This window comes from Tenrec ecaudatus, chromosome 4 (genome assembly GCF_050624435.1).
Source record: "Tenrec ecaudatus isolate mTenEca1 chromosome 4, mTenEca1.hap1, whole genome shotgun sequence".
NCBI lineage: Eukaryota > Metazoa > Chordata > Mammalia > Afrosoricida > Tenrecidae > Tenrec > Tenrec ecaudatus.
The window spans coordinates 124,961,286-124,976,702 of NC_134533.1; the positions used below are offsets into that span (position 1 = coordinate 124,961,286).

A 15,417-nucleotide genomic window follows, 5' to 3' on the forward strand; every position below is an offset into this window, starting at 1 on the left:
CACGACTAAACCAGGAAAGGTGCACAGCAGATTGTTTCTCCTCCGACACTTGTTCAATCCACATGCTGTGCAAATCATCAGAAGAGGGGGATTATATTAAGAAGAATGCAGTATCAGGATTAGAGGAAGGTTTATGAACAACCTGAGATATGTAGACAACAGGAGGACTTAAAGCTCTTGCACACGAAGATCAAGGTTTCCAGCCTTCAGTGTGGATTCTGACTCAATGAAAAGAAGACCAAAATCCTCACGCCTAGACCAATTATGTTCGCTGGGGAAGATATTGAAGTTGTCAAGGGTTTTGTGTTGCTTGGATGCACCATCAATGTTCATGAAAGCAACAGCCATGAGAGCAAAAGATGTATTGCATTCGTAAATCTGCAGCACAAAACCTCTTTAGAGTCTTGAAAAGCAAGAATATTACTTTGAGGACTGAGGTGGGCCTTACCAAGCCATGGTATTTCTCATTGTCTCTTATGCATGTGAAAGTTAGACACTGAATAAGGAAGCCCAAAGAAGAATCAGTGCATTTGAACTGTGGTGCTGGAGAAGAATATTGAAAGAACTATGGACTGCTAAAAGGAAAAATCAATCTATGTTGAAAGAAGTATGTCCAGAGTGCTCCTTAGAGGTAAGGATTGTTAGGCCAGGTTGACTAGAGAAGCAAACCCAGTGACTCTCATATAAGTGTAAGAAAGAGCTTTAGGTCAAGAAGCAATTGTACATTAGGAAAACACCCCAGCTCAGTCCAGATCAAGTCCTTAAATCCAATACTAGTCCATACATCTTACACTAGTCCATAAATCCCTCTTCAGACTCAAGCAACCACACCTGAAGATCAGCAGCCGGTGAGTGCTATGTCTTGTGGACCCAATGGCAGAGGACACATCTCAGGGTTCTGAAAGGTCTCTGAGTGACCCGATGGCAGGAAGGTGAGGGCAGAGAGAGAGGGGGAGTTTACCAGTACTCTCCTTATGAGGAAGTCACACCCACGAGGAGGTACCATCAGGCTATGACCTGATTGACATGCTAGACGCCACCACCACAGTTCAAGTTAACAAGAAATTATGTAAGTACCAAAAATGGCAAGACTTTGTCTTACATATTTTGGACATGTTGTCATCAGAGGCCAGTCCCTGGAGAAGGACATCATGTTTAGTAAAGTGAGGGAGCTGTGAGAAAGAGGAAAGCCCTCAACAAGACGGACTGACACCATGGCTGCAGCAATGGGCTCGAGCATAGGGATAATTTTAAGCATGGTGCAGGACCACGCAGTGTTTCCTTATGTTGTGTGTAGGGTTTCTATAGAACAGAACTGATTTGATGTCACCTAACAGCAACAAAAACCTCTGGCCCATATCTCATGGTGTGACCTCTGGCCCTGGCGTGTCAAATTGGATTTTCCAAAGGTAATCACAGCAATTTCCCCAGTCCTACATGTTTATTAGAAGCTTGCTATTCTCCATCAAAATGTGGAGTCTACTTCTCCCCTTCTTGAAACTGAGCAGGTCTTTGCAACAGCTTGACAATCGGAATATGGCAGAAAGAATGCAGTTTGACTTGAGGCGGGGTCATAAAATAACCACCTGTTCTCTCTCTCTCTCTCTCTCTCTCTCTCTCTCTCAGACACAGCTGTCATCTTGTTAGAAAATATCAGTCATGTGGATAGGCCAGGTAAGGTCTCAACTGACAATCAGCATCGCGTGCCAGCTGTGTGAGTAAATGAGCTTTTGGGGTAATGCCATTCCCCAAGCTTCAATCTATCCTAATTGATGTAATATGGAGCAGAGCAGAGCTACCCCAACTGAATGCTACCTAAGCTGTACACTCAGGAGCAAAACATTATCCTCATTTTAAGACATCCACTTTGGTGTTGGTTTGCTATTCAGCAATAGATAACCAGAACAGTGTCATTCTTTGGCCTTTGTCTGGAAATTATGTGTTCCAGAATTAGTCATGGAAGAATTCTTGTGCTCTGCTGGTAATTGACTGATGACCTCAGGGGAAAGACAGGTCTTGAGATGGAGGATGTGGATGGTTCCTCATCCTGGATTAACTCAAGTCTAATTGGAATTGTACCCTGCAAACCACAGATTTGTCAATAGATGATGTCTTCTTGACGGAGATCTATAGGGCATATGAGGAGGGGAAGTGCTACCTGCGAGGCAGCACTTTGGGGGTTTCTTGTTTAACGAGGATTGTTGCACACGGGCCTTCTAGGAGGAGGAACTGACTCAGTGGCACCTGACAACAGCAACAACTTTCACAGCAGAAGAATGGTAACTATTAGCATTCCAAAATTAGGGAAATTACATCTTCCTAAAAGCAGTGAGGTCCTTGTATCCTTCCTGTGAATTTGTAGAAAGCAGAATTCGGGCTTGTGGAGAAACATTTTTTTTTAACTCTCCATTGGAAAAGCTGCAGTAATAAGGATACTATGAGAGCAACTTGGCACTGAGCCAGGAGATCCATAGGACATTAAATAATACAGTAGCTTTGTCTGGGATCATCTTTGTCTTGGGATTTCATTTAAAATATGTGTTTAATGTTTTCCCCTAAACAAACACAAGTAATGCTCACAAAGATGTTTTTTTTTTTTTGGTTCTTCATTTTGGTGACAGAACAAAGCAATGCATGACAGTCCTTTCCCTATCTCTTTGCAGGGTAGTGATGCCCTAGTTGGCCACCAAGAGTGTTCCTGAACAACACCATTGCCATCAACAGGGACAGAAAAATCTCAACCTCCCATTCTCCGAGATGAGACAACTGGCTGCAGCAACGTGGTTTCTGCGGCAACCTTGTCCTCAGTGGGAGACAGGGCTGTCATATCCTGAAGCCCAACCCAGAGCTAGCTCGCATACTCCTCTCCAGGAGCTGGGACAAAGCCCCCGTTGAAAAGTTCCTCCTGTACCCAGATCTGAGCAGCGCTCCCCACACTATCCACCCTGCCCCAGCCTCTCCTTTTAAAACGAACACAAATCCCAATTTGTATATTTGCCAAAACAAAAGAAACTAAAAGCACGAATGTTATCAGAGACACCATCTGTAGTGTCATGAGTTTTTCCTTTTGTATGTTTTTTTCTGGTTCTGGGTTAATAGTTCTACCAAAGTAATTTACTAGACCAAAATCTAACAAAGGGTTACATCATTTACTGTCGGAATAAAATACACCAAAACCTTTCGGGGATTTGAAAGTTTACTTTGCAAATAAGGTGACTGTGGCCTACCAACAATAGTGCTCAGGTTATGGTCACGGTGGGAGGAGTAAACCCGTCAGAGTCCCAATCTCACAAAGGTTGAGGAGGACCTCACTATTCTCAAGAAAAAGAATTGGGAATGGAGTGTGTGCTTTGGATCTGGACCCGTGCACTGGGAACCCAGGAGACAGATTCACTCTATTGAAGATAGTGAGGGAAGGCAGGACAGCAGCATAAGCAGTAATGGGGAGGGAAAGTGGAAACCAAGACACACACCAGCACAAGACGGAGATGGTGGGCTTTCTGACCCAGGGACACAGCGCGGGACACCTGCCAGCAAGAGGCTAGCTGGTGGAGTGAGCACATAACGAAAGAGTCAATAACACTGTAGCATTTGCCTGACAGCAGTAAAGGTCAGATAAAATTGGGCCCAACAACAAAGCCTGAATCCTGACTAACAAGCACAGCCAAGAAGCTTAAAGCTGTCTGGGGTGAAAGTTGCCCTGATTAACAAACTGTACTCTGTCTGCTGAGTTGGTCCTGTTACTTCCACACTGATCTTAGTTAATACTGAATGGTAGCCTGCTAGTTCTTTGATAAAGCACATTATCATGAGTGTGGTCTGTGTCATCGGGAGGTCAGCTGCTGTCAGAATTGGTAAAAAAATTGGAGAGTGGAAGTATGTCTGACCTTCACATCATGGGAATCAGCTTTCGGTGGATGATGCTTTTTCTGTTCCTTCCCTTGGTACTCTAAGTTAACAAGGGGGTAGCCAAAAATTATTTTTCCCTGAAGCTATGTATTTAATTTTTTTTTTTACAAAACAACCTTATCACCTTCAAAATACCCTCCATTGCACTTAATACATTTGTCAAATCTGCCGTTCCATTCTTGGAAACATTTTTCAAACTCATCTGTTTGGCTGGCACCTCCCTTGTTTATTTCTTCACCTCTTCTAGTGGCTAAATCTCTGTCTTTTTTTAAAATTTTTTTTTATTTTAACAATTTATTGGGGCTGATACAATTCTTTTCACAGTTCATACATATACATACATCAATTGTATAAAGCACATCTGTACAGTCTTTGCCCTAATCATTTTTTTCTCTTTTCTTCTTTTACATTTTATTAGGGACTCAAACAACTCTTACCAGAATCCATACATATACATACATCAATTGTATAAAGCACATCCATACATTCCCTGCCCCAATCATTCTCAAGGCATTTGCTCTCCACTTAAGCCCCTTGCATCAGGTCCTCTTTCCCCCCCACTCCCTCCCCATTCCCCCCTCCCTCATATGCCCTTGGTAATTTATACATCGTTATTTTGTCATATCTTGCCCTATCCGGGGTCTCCCTTCCCCCCTTCTCTGCTGTCCCTCTCCCAGGGAAGAGGTCACATGTGGATCCTTGTAATCAGTTCCCCCTTTCCAACCCACTCACCCCCCACTCTCCCAGCATCGTCCCTCACACCCTTGGTCCTGAAGGTATCATCCACCCTGGATTCCCTGTGCCTCCAGCCCTCATATGCACCAGTGTACAACCTCTGTCCTATCCAGCCCTGCAAGGTAGAATTCGGATCATGGTAGTTGGGGGGAGGAAGCATCCAGGATCCGGGGGAAAGCTGTGTTCTTCATCGATACTACCTCACACCCTAATTAACCCATCTCCTCTCCTAAACCCCTCTATGAGGGGATCTCCATTGGTCGACACTTGGGCCTTGGGTCTCCACTCTGCACTTCCCCCTTCATTTAATATGATATATATATATATACATACATACACATATACACATACATACACACACTTATATCTTTTTTTTTTTTTTTTGCATGATGCCTTATACCTGGTCCCTTGGGCACCTCGTGATCGCACTGGCCGGTGTGCTTCTTCCATGTGGGCTTATTTGCTTCTGAGCTAGATGGCCACTTGTTCACCTTCAAGCCTTTAAGACCCCAGACACTATCTCTTTTGATAGCCGGGCACCATCAGCTTTCTTCACCACATTTGCTTATGCACCCATTTGTCTTCAGCGATCCTATCATGGAGGTGTGCAGTCAATGATATGATTTTTTGTTCTTTGATGCCTGGTAACTGATCCCTTTGGGACCACTCGATCACACAGGCTGGTGTGTTCTTCCATGTGGACTTTGTTGCTTCTGAGCTAGATGGTCGCTTGTTTGTCTTCAAGCCTTTAAGACCCCAGTCACTATCTCTTTTGATAGCCGGGCACCATCAGCTTTCTTCACCACATTTACTTGTTCACCCACTTTGGCTCCAGCCGTTGTGTTGGGAGAGTGAGCATCATAGAGTTCCAATTTAATAAAAGAAGGTTTTCATGCATTGAGGGAGTGTTTGAGTAGAGGCCCAAGGTCCTTCCGCCACCTTAATACTTGACCTATAAATATAGACACATAGATCTATTTCCCCATCCTCCTATATATATTTGCATGTACATGTCTTTGTCTAGACCTCCATGAATGCCCTTTGACTCCTAGCTCTTTCCTCCATCTCCCTTGACTTTCCTCCTGCCCTACTACCATGCTTCATCGCCACCTGGGCTAGAGTATACCTCTTCTCTAAGCAACCTTACCCTTGATCATTTCCCACCAGGCCTGCCACTCCCCCTTCTCTACCATTTGGGGTCCCATGTTTTTCCCTTGTCCCTGGGTTTGTTAACACCACTTCCTTACCCCCCCTACCCCCCCACCCCAAGTGCCCCCGGAACTGTCGGTCCTGTTGTTTTTCCTCCAGATAGTTCATCCAGCCTGTCCTATTCAGACAGACCTGTGGAGTCACTAACATGCACGAAAACTAGACAGAGGAAAACAAAGCAACAGTATACAACCAGACAACAAAACAACAAAAACAAACCACTGACAAAGAACAGAACAAAACAGTTCACAAGAGAAAAGCTTGTAGTTAGTTCAGGGATCGTTTGCTGGCCCTTAGGAGCGTTTTCCAGTCCATTCTGTTGGGGCACCACGCCCTGGCCCCAAAGTCCACTTTCAGCATTCCCTGGGGACCTTGCCACTCCATTCCCTTGCTGTTCCACTGCACTCCCCCAGTGCTTTGCCTCGGTGTGGTGGGATCAGGTCAGGTGCAATTCCCACACTGTGTCTCCGGTGCTGTCCCCTGTATCGCCCTTAGTCACTGAGGGGCATCCATCATGTCTCATAGTGGGGCCAGCCATGTTGTTCTCTCTGTTGACTGGCTGCTCTACTCAGGAACATCATCATCACGGCCTGGTGGGCCAGGCTGTGCTCCACTCTCTCCTCCTGCCCCTTCATCTGCTCCCGTGTGCTCTGATCAAATATGTCCATCTCCCAGAGCTGCAGAGTCAAACAACCTTATCACCTTCAAAATACTCTCCATTGCACTTAATACATTTGTCAAATCTGCCATTCCATTCTTGGAAACATTTTTCAAACTCACATGTTTGGCTGGCACCTCCCTTGTTTTTTTCTTCACCTCTTCTAGTGGCTAAATCTCTGTCTTTTCATGTCCCTCTTCATTCACAGATACAAAAAGAAGTTGCAAGGAGGGAGGCCAAGTGAGTAAGGTGCATGGAGCAAGAGAGGCATGCTGTTTATTGCCAAAAACTGGTACACCGAGATGCCTGCATGAGCAGGTGCATTGTCACGGTGGCAAAACCAGTCCCCCATCAGCCACAAGTCTAACCTTTTTGTCACACACTATTACACTATCTTTTCAGAACTGCTAAATAGAAAGCTTGGTTAAGTCTGACCTGGTGGAACAAACTCCAAATGCACTATAAGTTGACATTTTCGTGCATTTGGGAAGTTGACATACATCCAGAACAAGGTTTGTCCTCAATCGACATTTAACCACTTTTGCAATGAGAAAACCACTCATACACTTGAGCTTTTCCCATAGCACTGTCTTTGTAAGCTGTGTTCAACATCAGAACATTTACTGTGGCATTTTTCCTAAGCAGGAAACAAAATTTCACAGCTGCACTGTGTTCTCTTAAATCGGCCATCACAAAAAATGAGGTTCAAGCAAAACTACTTGCATGACAAAACTCCCTGTGACCGTAGAGAACCTTCCCAGGTGACGCCACTGGGTGCACTACCTCAGAGCGAGCTGCTTGATTCTTGCCTAGTGGGAAAAATGCATACTATGAAAGCTCCACCCTGCCTAGCACAATTCCAGTTTGTTTGGGGTACCCCCTTGTATTTTACTTAATCTGTTTGTGGTTCGAAGGATATTTGGGTCTGTGTTTATTTCTTAGAACGATTCATAATGACTCTATCTGAGCCCGGACCAACATTATCAGCAGCCTATGACCAGGTCCAAGTGCCTGAAGAAAGTGAGCATGGTCTTGTTCTGTGATGTTGACTAGACTTTGAGTCTGTTTCTCTATCTACATTGGGGCTTGGACTGGGTATCCCTCTGAGATGACTCAGAGTCCATATGCAAATTGTCCTTGGCTTTAGGCCATAACTACCAAGAGTCTTCCCTGAGGGCTGCTTAGATTGGGTGTGTGGCTACCAGAATCAGAGGGCCATGGGCTCCTTTCCAAAGACTGCTCAGTATAAGACATACAATGGAGACACCATCTGAGCTTCAGAAGGGTCAGGATCCTCAAAATAGAGGATGAATCCTCTCCACATGTCATCACATATACTAGTTCTACTTGTATGGTCAGAGTCTGGCAGAAGCCAAGGGACACCCGGAGGGTGATTCCCAGAGTTCAGTGTAGGAACAAACTATGGGCAGGAGGTAAGAACCCCATAGGAGGGTAAGAGGACAGTAATAAACGGGAGCTGTTACTATCCTACCCTGATGAAACTCAAGAACTGGGAAAGCCATGGCGGTGGGGAGGGCTGGCTGACAGAACCAGGTCTTGGGAGGGAAAGGGCTCAGGAAAAGTACCCAGTCCAACCTCCTCTCATCAACTCCAGGTCCTCCAGGGGATCAAGGACTGAATGACAGCAAGTTCTTGGGCCTTTTAGGGGTAAGTGGGAACAGTGTGGAATAGGGTCAATGGATTAGGAAGAGCTTATAGGAAGCCAGAGACATAAGTTTAAGCTGGGAGTCATGTACACAATTAGGTTGGTTTCACTATAGCCTTGGTGCTGGTGGCTTATCCCCCTCTGATTAGGGGCTGGGTGGGTACCACTCTGCTCCCTCCTTTGAAAGAACCTTCTAAAGTGTGGAACATGAAGGTAGGAAGCCAAATGTCAGGGCCACCAAGCCAGCCTCTGTGTGCCCAGCCCTAATGTTGGTCTTACCAGAAATAGCAATGTCAAGACTCTTATGCCACAGAAGTTGGAGCTACTGAAAATCTAATTCTTGGTGCCCACAGAAGTCACCTGGAAAGATGGGGACCTGTGGGTCTTATTTCAGTTCCTCCCTGAAATTGCTACTAAGTCTAGCATACTGATGGATTGGAGCATCTCTGCCTCCTGCCCGCCAGAATAGTGCAGCTACCCTGCCCTTCTCTTCCAGCGCCCAGTCCCAACTCTGCTGGCAGGTACACGAGACTCCTTTCACTTCAGCCCGCATGCTTTCTGTGGTGAGCCTTCCTACTCCTGTCTGACGTGCCTGTGGCCCTACCCAGTCATATCGTGCTCAAAGGAAAACTTGTTCCAACCACCCTGATCTGGTAATGCCTACCTAGGGATGCCCACTGTCATCCCTCACCCCCACCCCTGATTCCCAGATTTGTAGCACAGGGAACCTAGTGTGTTAAGTGCTGGCTTTCTGTGAGCATGGAGTTTCAATTCAAGGGAGATATAACAAATCTCTAATAGCCCAGTCCCTGTATGGAGGTATAGCGCTCAGGGTAAAGCAGCACATATGTGAGAAGTGGAACCAATTCCATGCTACTCCGGCCAGAACTGTGCAGGGGGCTACAGGACCCCTGGGGTCCTTGGAGGTCCTAAGCAACAAGTCCTTGTGGAGGCGGAGTCCAGGACAAGGAGGTGGGAGCCTGTCTCAACGCAGAAAGGACAAGTTTCCAGACATGATTGCATCTGACCTTCTCCTCATATCTCCTCGCTCTGGCTTGGAGCCCATAATGAGCTCAGCTCTTTCATGCTTCTGGGCTTAAGCTTGAGGAACTTTGTAAAGTTTTCAGTCTGTAGGAAACAGCCAACTACCGAAGGCCTCAAAAGTTTGTCCTTTCAGGAGCCAACACAGTTCAGGTCCTCTACAGGGGCCAGAGGACATCAGGTGGTGGCTTTAAGCAGAAATCCTTCAATGTCAAGTTCCTAAGAGGTCTCTCTATTTGGTCTAGAGCCATGAGGTTTTCAGAACCTTTCTGGACATTTCTCAGTTGAGCAATCCTAGCCCTGAGAAAATCACAAGGGAACCTGGAGATGGAATCCCTGTTTGCTGGGGGGATCTTATATCCTTATGTTGAAAGGACCACAGGGAAGAGATACTGAGATTTTTAGAGAAAGTCTCTTAAAAAATACACTTCCTGGTGCTTGTTAGACAATGAAAACTTATTAAAATCATAAGCTTCTACTGCAGAACACATCTCAAAAGTGCATTTCTCTAAAGGGCATTCATGTTTGGTCTCAAATTCCAGCATTCCAAATGTCAAGCCCCAAGTGATGTATTCAAGGCTCCCTTTTCTATCCCTGTGAGTTGCTCTCTAGCTCAAACCCCTTTATCATGTCACTCCTCCTGCTGAATTTTAGAAATGGCTTAAGTTCACAATGAGAAAAACAGCCTTGAGGATGACAAAATACGGAAGCATTTAGGGATGTAAGCATGTGTGCATGGGTATGTGTGTGTGTGAGCATATGTGTATGCATGAGAATTGAGTGAGCATGTGTCAATAATATGTGCATGCACATATGTGGGCCTCTGTATGCACATGCACTTGTACGTGTGTGAGGGCATGGGCATGTGGCTATATGTATGTGAACATGTGTGAATGTGTCAATGGGTATATATATGAGTGTGGGGTGTGTATACACGTATAAGTGTGTGAGCATAAGTGTGTATGCGCAGGTATGTATCTGTGTGCGCATATGAAGTGTGTGTATGTGTGAGTGTGTCTGTGCTCCAATCTTAAAGGCGGGGAGAAAGCTTGCTGGTAAGCAGGTGGCTGGGGTTCCTACTCCTCCTATTGTTCTGGCTCCTTTGGAGCTGAAGCGCTGTTGTGGAATGCCGTCAGTCGGACTTATACCCCATTATCCTGAGATGAAGACCACACAGTAGCTGTGTCCGTGTAGGAGTGGGGAAAGGGCGGGAGACTATGAAGCAGGGAGGAAACAAGTATTAATGGTTTCTCAGCAGGTGACCTCACCCCTGCTGGTATTCCAGAGTCTATGTCCTTGTCTTTGCCCAGACTATTCTCTGCTGCAAGCACAATTTCTCAAACTAGGACATTTGACAAATATCTTGTGAACCTTTACTGTTTCCCAACACTGCACCACTTTCGAGAACTTCAGCAGTAAACAATCCAATCCGCTGGCCACCAGACCTGCAGATCAGGAAAGGAGACTGACAAGTCCATGAAATGGCAAGAAGACTGAGAGTCAACGAGGCATGTGGAAGGTCACCCGCTCAACTCGAATAGGCAACTGGGATCACTTCTACATGGATATTGGAGCATCGGTCAGGAGAAGGGATGATTTCTTAGTGTTACACAATGGGTACACAGCAGGGGAAATAGAAAGTCCAGGCAGAAGAAGTAGCAGATGGAGAATGCCTAGGAGTCCAGGATCTCCGGAACTTGGAGCTAATGTTAAGGGTAAGACTCCAAGAGAGATCTTGAACTGAAATCCAATCTTAAAAGCAGGCCCTTGACTCTCAGGGGCAGAAGAGTCTCCTGACAGCCTGTTAACACTGCCTCTGAATATGAATGAGTCTCTCAGGCCCTTTCCAAAGAGGCCGCAGGGAGCAGGCTCCTGTGGGAATTGAGCCCTGCTTGACTCTGCCAGCAAACTTCCATCAGGGAGCAGGACTTCAGGAGCATAGTGAGGCAGGGGCTTGAAGTCTAGACAAGCAACAAAAGATCCCAAGGACAAAGGTGGGGTGCCAGGCTGTACCCCAGCTATGCACGTTTCTGCTCAAGCTATCAACCACACACAAGTAGGAAGTCGAGGAGCAGAGTGAGATTTCATTGAGATGGCAGGTGTACCCCGGTTCCTGACCCAGAGCTCAGGGACAGCAGCCCCTAAGGTGGCCTTGGGGCCTCAGTGCTGGGCCAGCGCAGGCCTGGTTCTGTGGCTTCCTGGTGCACAGTGTCCAGGGGCCATCACACTACACAGTCAGCACGCAGGAACTTTTCCAGGGCCACAGCAAGACTCGTGACCACCCAGCACACAGAGCTAAAGGGCATTTGGTGGCCTGGAGTTGAGCAGGGTGACTTCTGGCATTCCGCTTTTTGGCAAGATGGCAAGCATCTTCTTGCTAGAGAAAGAGTTGTTGGTTAAAAAATATATATATTATTATCAGGGACATGGGGACAGTGTGAACCAGCTTCGTTAGCATCTCTGTCATTGCGTCTGGAGACGAAACCATTTGTCTCTGGAATGGGAGGACTAGGAACGGTATTGCCCCTGGACACTAGTGGGGAGAACCTGAGTATCTGCTGGAGTTCTGATGGGCAGACCATTGCCGTAGGCAACAAGGACGATGCGGTGACCTTCACTGATGCCAAGACACGCCGATCCAAAACAGAAGAGCAGTTCAACTTTGAGGTCATAGAACTGTCCTGGAGCAATGACGAGAACATGGTCTTCCTGACAAATGGTAATGATTGACTCAGCATTCTCGGTTACCCAGAGCTGACGCCTGCGCAGTCTATCACGACCTGATTAGCCTGAAAGGAAAGTGGTATGTATACTTTCTTAACTAGATTGGCCTGTGGGGATCCTCACTTTCAGCCCTGATGAGAAAATGCTGGCAGTATCAGAAGACAATTTTATTGACATTGCTGAAGGAGAGACAGGAAACAAGCTATGGGATGGGGCAGTGTGAGTCCCAGCTTTCCCCAAGGCGTGGCACCCCAAAAGGCCACTGCTGGCTTCGCCTGTGATGATGAAGATGGCAAATATGGCAGCAGTGAGCGAGCAGGGCCTGTGAAGCTGTTGGGGCTCCTCATGAGGCCTAGGAGGAGGTCCTGGAGAGGGGAGGAGGCGCTGGGGGGGGGAGGGGTTGCTGTCGGGAGTGAGTTTGGCCTGTGCCTTATAGCGTATTCAGGTTAAGAGCATAGGAGTTTTTTGCTTGTAGTCAATGGGCTTCTGGTGTATTTGTAAACTGATAGAAACTATAGAAGTCTTTTCTCCAGCCACCCATCCCAGATACCTTCCTGTGTGGGACAGCAGGAGCCTGCTTGCCTCCTCCCCAGCCCTCCAGTTTGAGAAAGGTGGCATAGTTACAACTGGCCAGTGGCCTCTGAAGACCCCACTTTGTGTGGCCTTTGGATATTCTGGACTTCTTGAGATTTCTAGAACCCAGGGCTTTGAGAGTAGTTCCCCTCTCAGCTCATGTTCATGGCCCTAAACTCTTTCAGAGGTGGTGGTCCACAGACAGATTTGTCCCTGCTGCCAGGGGTTCCCTGGCATCAAGAAGCCTCTGGGGTGGGAAACCAACATCCCACCATGTTCTCTGAGGACTTCCTGGCTCCCCTGCTCCTGGGTCTACAGGGACTTTGTCAGACTTGCTACTATTAGAATAATAATAAGTTGAAGGAGTGGGCAAGGCAGGGTGAGGTGGGAATGGAAATTTTTAAAAATGAGAAATATATATAATTTTGAGAATGGGCCATTTAATAAAACTAGCTTTTTGCTCATGGAATTTAAGTTTTTAGGTTTTTTTATTATATTTCTTTGTCAATGTTATTATAAGGAGATGCTTCCATTTTCTTTTTTTTTTTTTGAAACTAAAAACCTTTAAAAGAAAAAAGAAGAAGGAGGAAATTTGATTTAATTTGACACAAAGCCCTTTGGGGACAGGCAGGGCCTGAACAGGCCCCAGGATGTGGCTTCCAACACTCTTGGCTCCCATCTCATTTTTGGAACAGGGGAGGGGAGGGAGTACATGAGTCTCCTCCCCCAGGAGTCCAAGGAGGGGCTTGGGAGCTATTTCTTAGAGCTTCACTGCCCAACCAGTCTCCTGATCACATGTGGCTATTTAAATGTGCGTTATTCTATGCTAAGTAAAATGAAATCTTCAGTTGCCCATTCACATGGCACATTTCCAGTGCTCAATTGACTAATGGCCATCCAACTAGATAGCCCTGAGCTGAGCATTTTCCTCGCGATAGGGAGTTCCAACGTGATGTGCCAGGTCAGTGGCTTGGTAGGCAGTTTCAGTGAGTAGAGTGAGGGGCCTTAGCCGAGCTGGGAAGCCCCTCCCAGACCCGAGGTTGATGGCTCTGGGAGTCAGATGAACGTCTGTGGTACTACCAGTTTCGGGCCTCAGCGATGCTCGAGAGGGGACATGGAGGACTCCTGTGATTTCCCAACAAAATAAGCCAAATTGGTTGCAATCAACTGAGTTGATTTAGACGCAGGAGGACAGTGTAGATCTGTGTTCCATAAGGTTGGTTGTTTCTTTTTTTCTTTCCAAGTAAATTTTATTTTATTTTTTAATTGTGTTATTAGGGGCTCATACAACTCTTAGCACAATCCATCCGTCCACCCATCAATTGTATAAAGCACATTTGTACATTCATTAAAACCATAAGGTTTTTAAGAAGCAGATCACCAGGCTTTTACTTGCAAAATGACTCAGGTTAAGTTCCAGCTGCCAACCTTTACTTGGTAGTCAAGTACTTAACCATTTGTGCCACGCCAAGGCAGCGCAGGGCTTCCAAAAGCAGTGGTGTAAGAGCTGCATGGGGGCTGCGGGCCTGTCGTTGGCAAATGGGGAGGGAGTGTGACAGGCTGAGTACTTGCTCTGTTACTGGACTTGTCTGCACACATGATGTGTCCTATGCTCTGTATCTGTGATCAGTTACCCTTTCCTCTCCAGTTGTGGACAGCAGCTGCCCGCAAATGGAACCTGCAAGACCTGCACCTCCAGGTTCAGGCTGGCACCACCCAGCCCAGACGGGAGGAAGAGTAGCCTGCAGAAGCCATCACCATTGGGCATCTTTTCCATTCAGTACCCCACAAGCACAGCAGGTCTGCTCAACTCCAAATGCCCAGCCCAGATCATACATAAATCCTCTCCAGGACAAAGCTGGGCCTTCGCCTGGGCGGGGGAGGGGGGAACTGGCGCAGACAAGCTGCTGAGGCAGCTTTCAGGGGAAACATAAAGGATGCCTGCACTGGGGCAGTAGAGAAACAATGAGTTTCTCTGCTGCCCTGGTGTCTCTAGAAGCCCTGCCCCAGGCCTTCCTGCCCCCTGCTTCCCTCACCAGCTGTCTCTAGTCACTCTCTGATGCCTGCCTGGGTGCTTCTGTTTTAGTGAGTTTCTATGAGGAACACCACAGGGAAGAGGCTGCTGTTTTGTTCACTGTAGCAGCTCCATTGTTGAAAGCGACGCACAGTACATGGACAGTAAATTAAATGAGCGAACCTCTTAAGAAGAGCAAAGGGGAAATGTGTAGATTGGTTGGAATGCAAGCTAACGTGTGTAATTGGGGATCAAGTTACCCTGGACTTAAGTCTCAGTCGATAACTTTAGTTCCCAGATTGGGGTGGTGAAACCAGGTCTGTTGTACCCCTCTTTCTCAGCCACAGTGTCGTTCCTTCCAAGCAACCCCTCCAAGCAACCCCGCAGGTCTTCTCTGACCTTGTGGTTCTGCTGCCTCTTACCCGTTCCCTGCCACCCACACACTGCACGGCCGGCCCTCCACCAGTGACCTCACTGTGGGCCAGAGACCAAAAGGAGATGCATCATCCATTCCACCAGGAGGCTTGGTCATTTGAGTCTTAAAACGAGAGAAGTTGTAAATAGGCTTTATGATAGCAAAGGCAAGCTGTATGTTCCATTCACCTCTGGTTAATAACTGATAGGAGGTGTTCCTCTCCTTCCAGAAGTAAAACAAAAAAGAAAGGGCTTCCTCCCGACAGGATAATTTGTCAGGAAGTTACGAGTGAGCACGGCAGAGCTGTGTAGGAAGTGTATATTGAACAGTATGACACATCAGCTTCTAATTGCTACTGCCGCTCTGATCAATAATACATGTTTTCAAAAAGCCTTCTGTTTGCATTTACACAATGGACTGTAACTACTGCAAAGGATCCATTAAGATCTATTTTTAAAAATGCATTCGTAAAA

At 46.6% G+C, this 15,417-nt stretch overlaps 1 pseudogene; it reads left to right on the top strand.

The window, feature by feature from the left end:
- The first annotated feature begins 10,728 nt into the window (after positions 1–10,728).
- On the top strand, positions 10,729–12,392 carry LOC142446037 (THO complex subunit 3 pseudogene; annotated as a pseudogene).
- Positions 12,393–15,417: the final 3,025 nt, after the last annotated feature.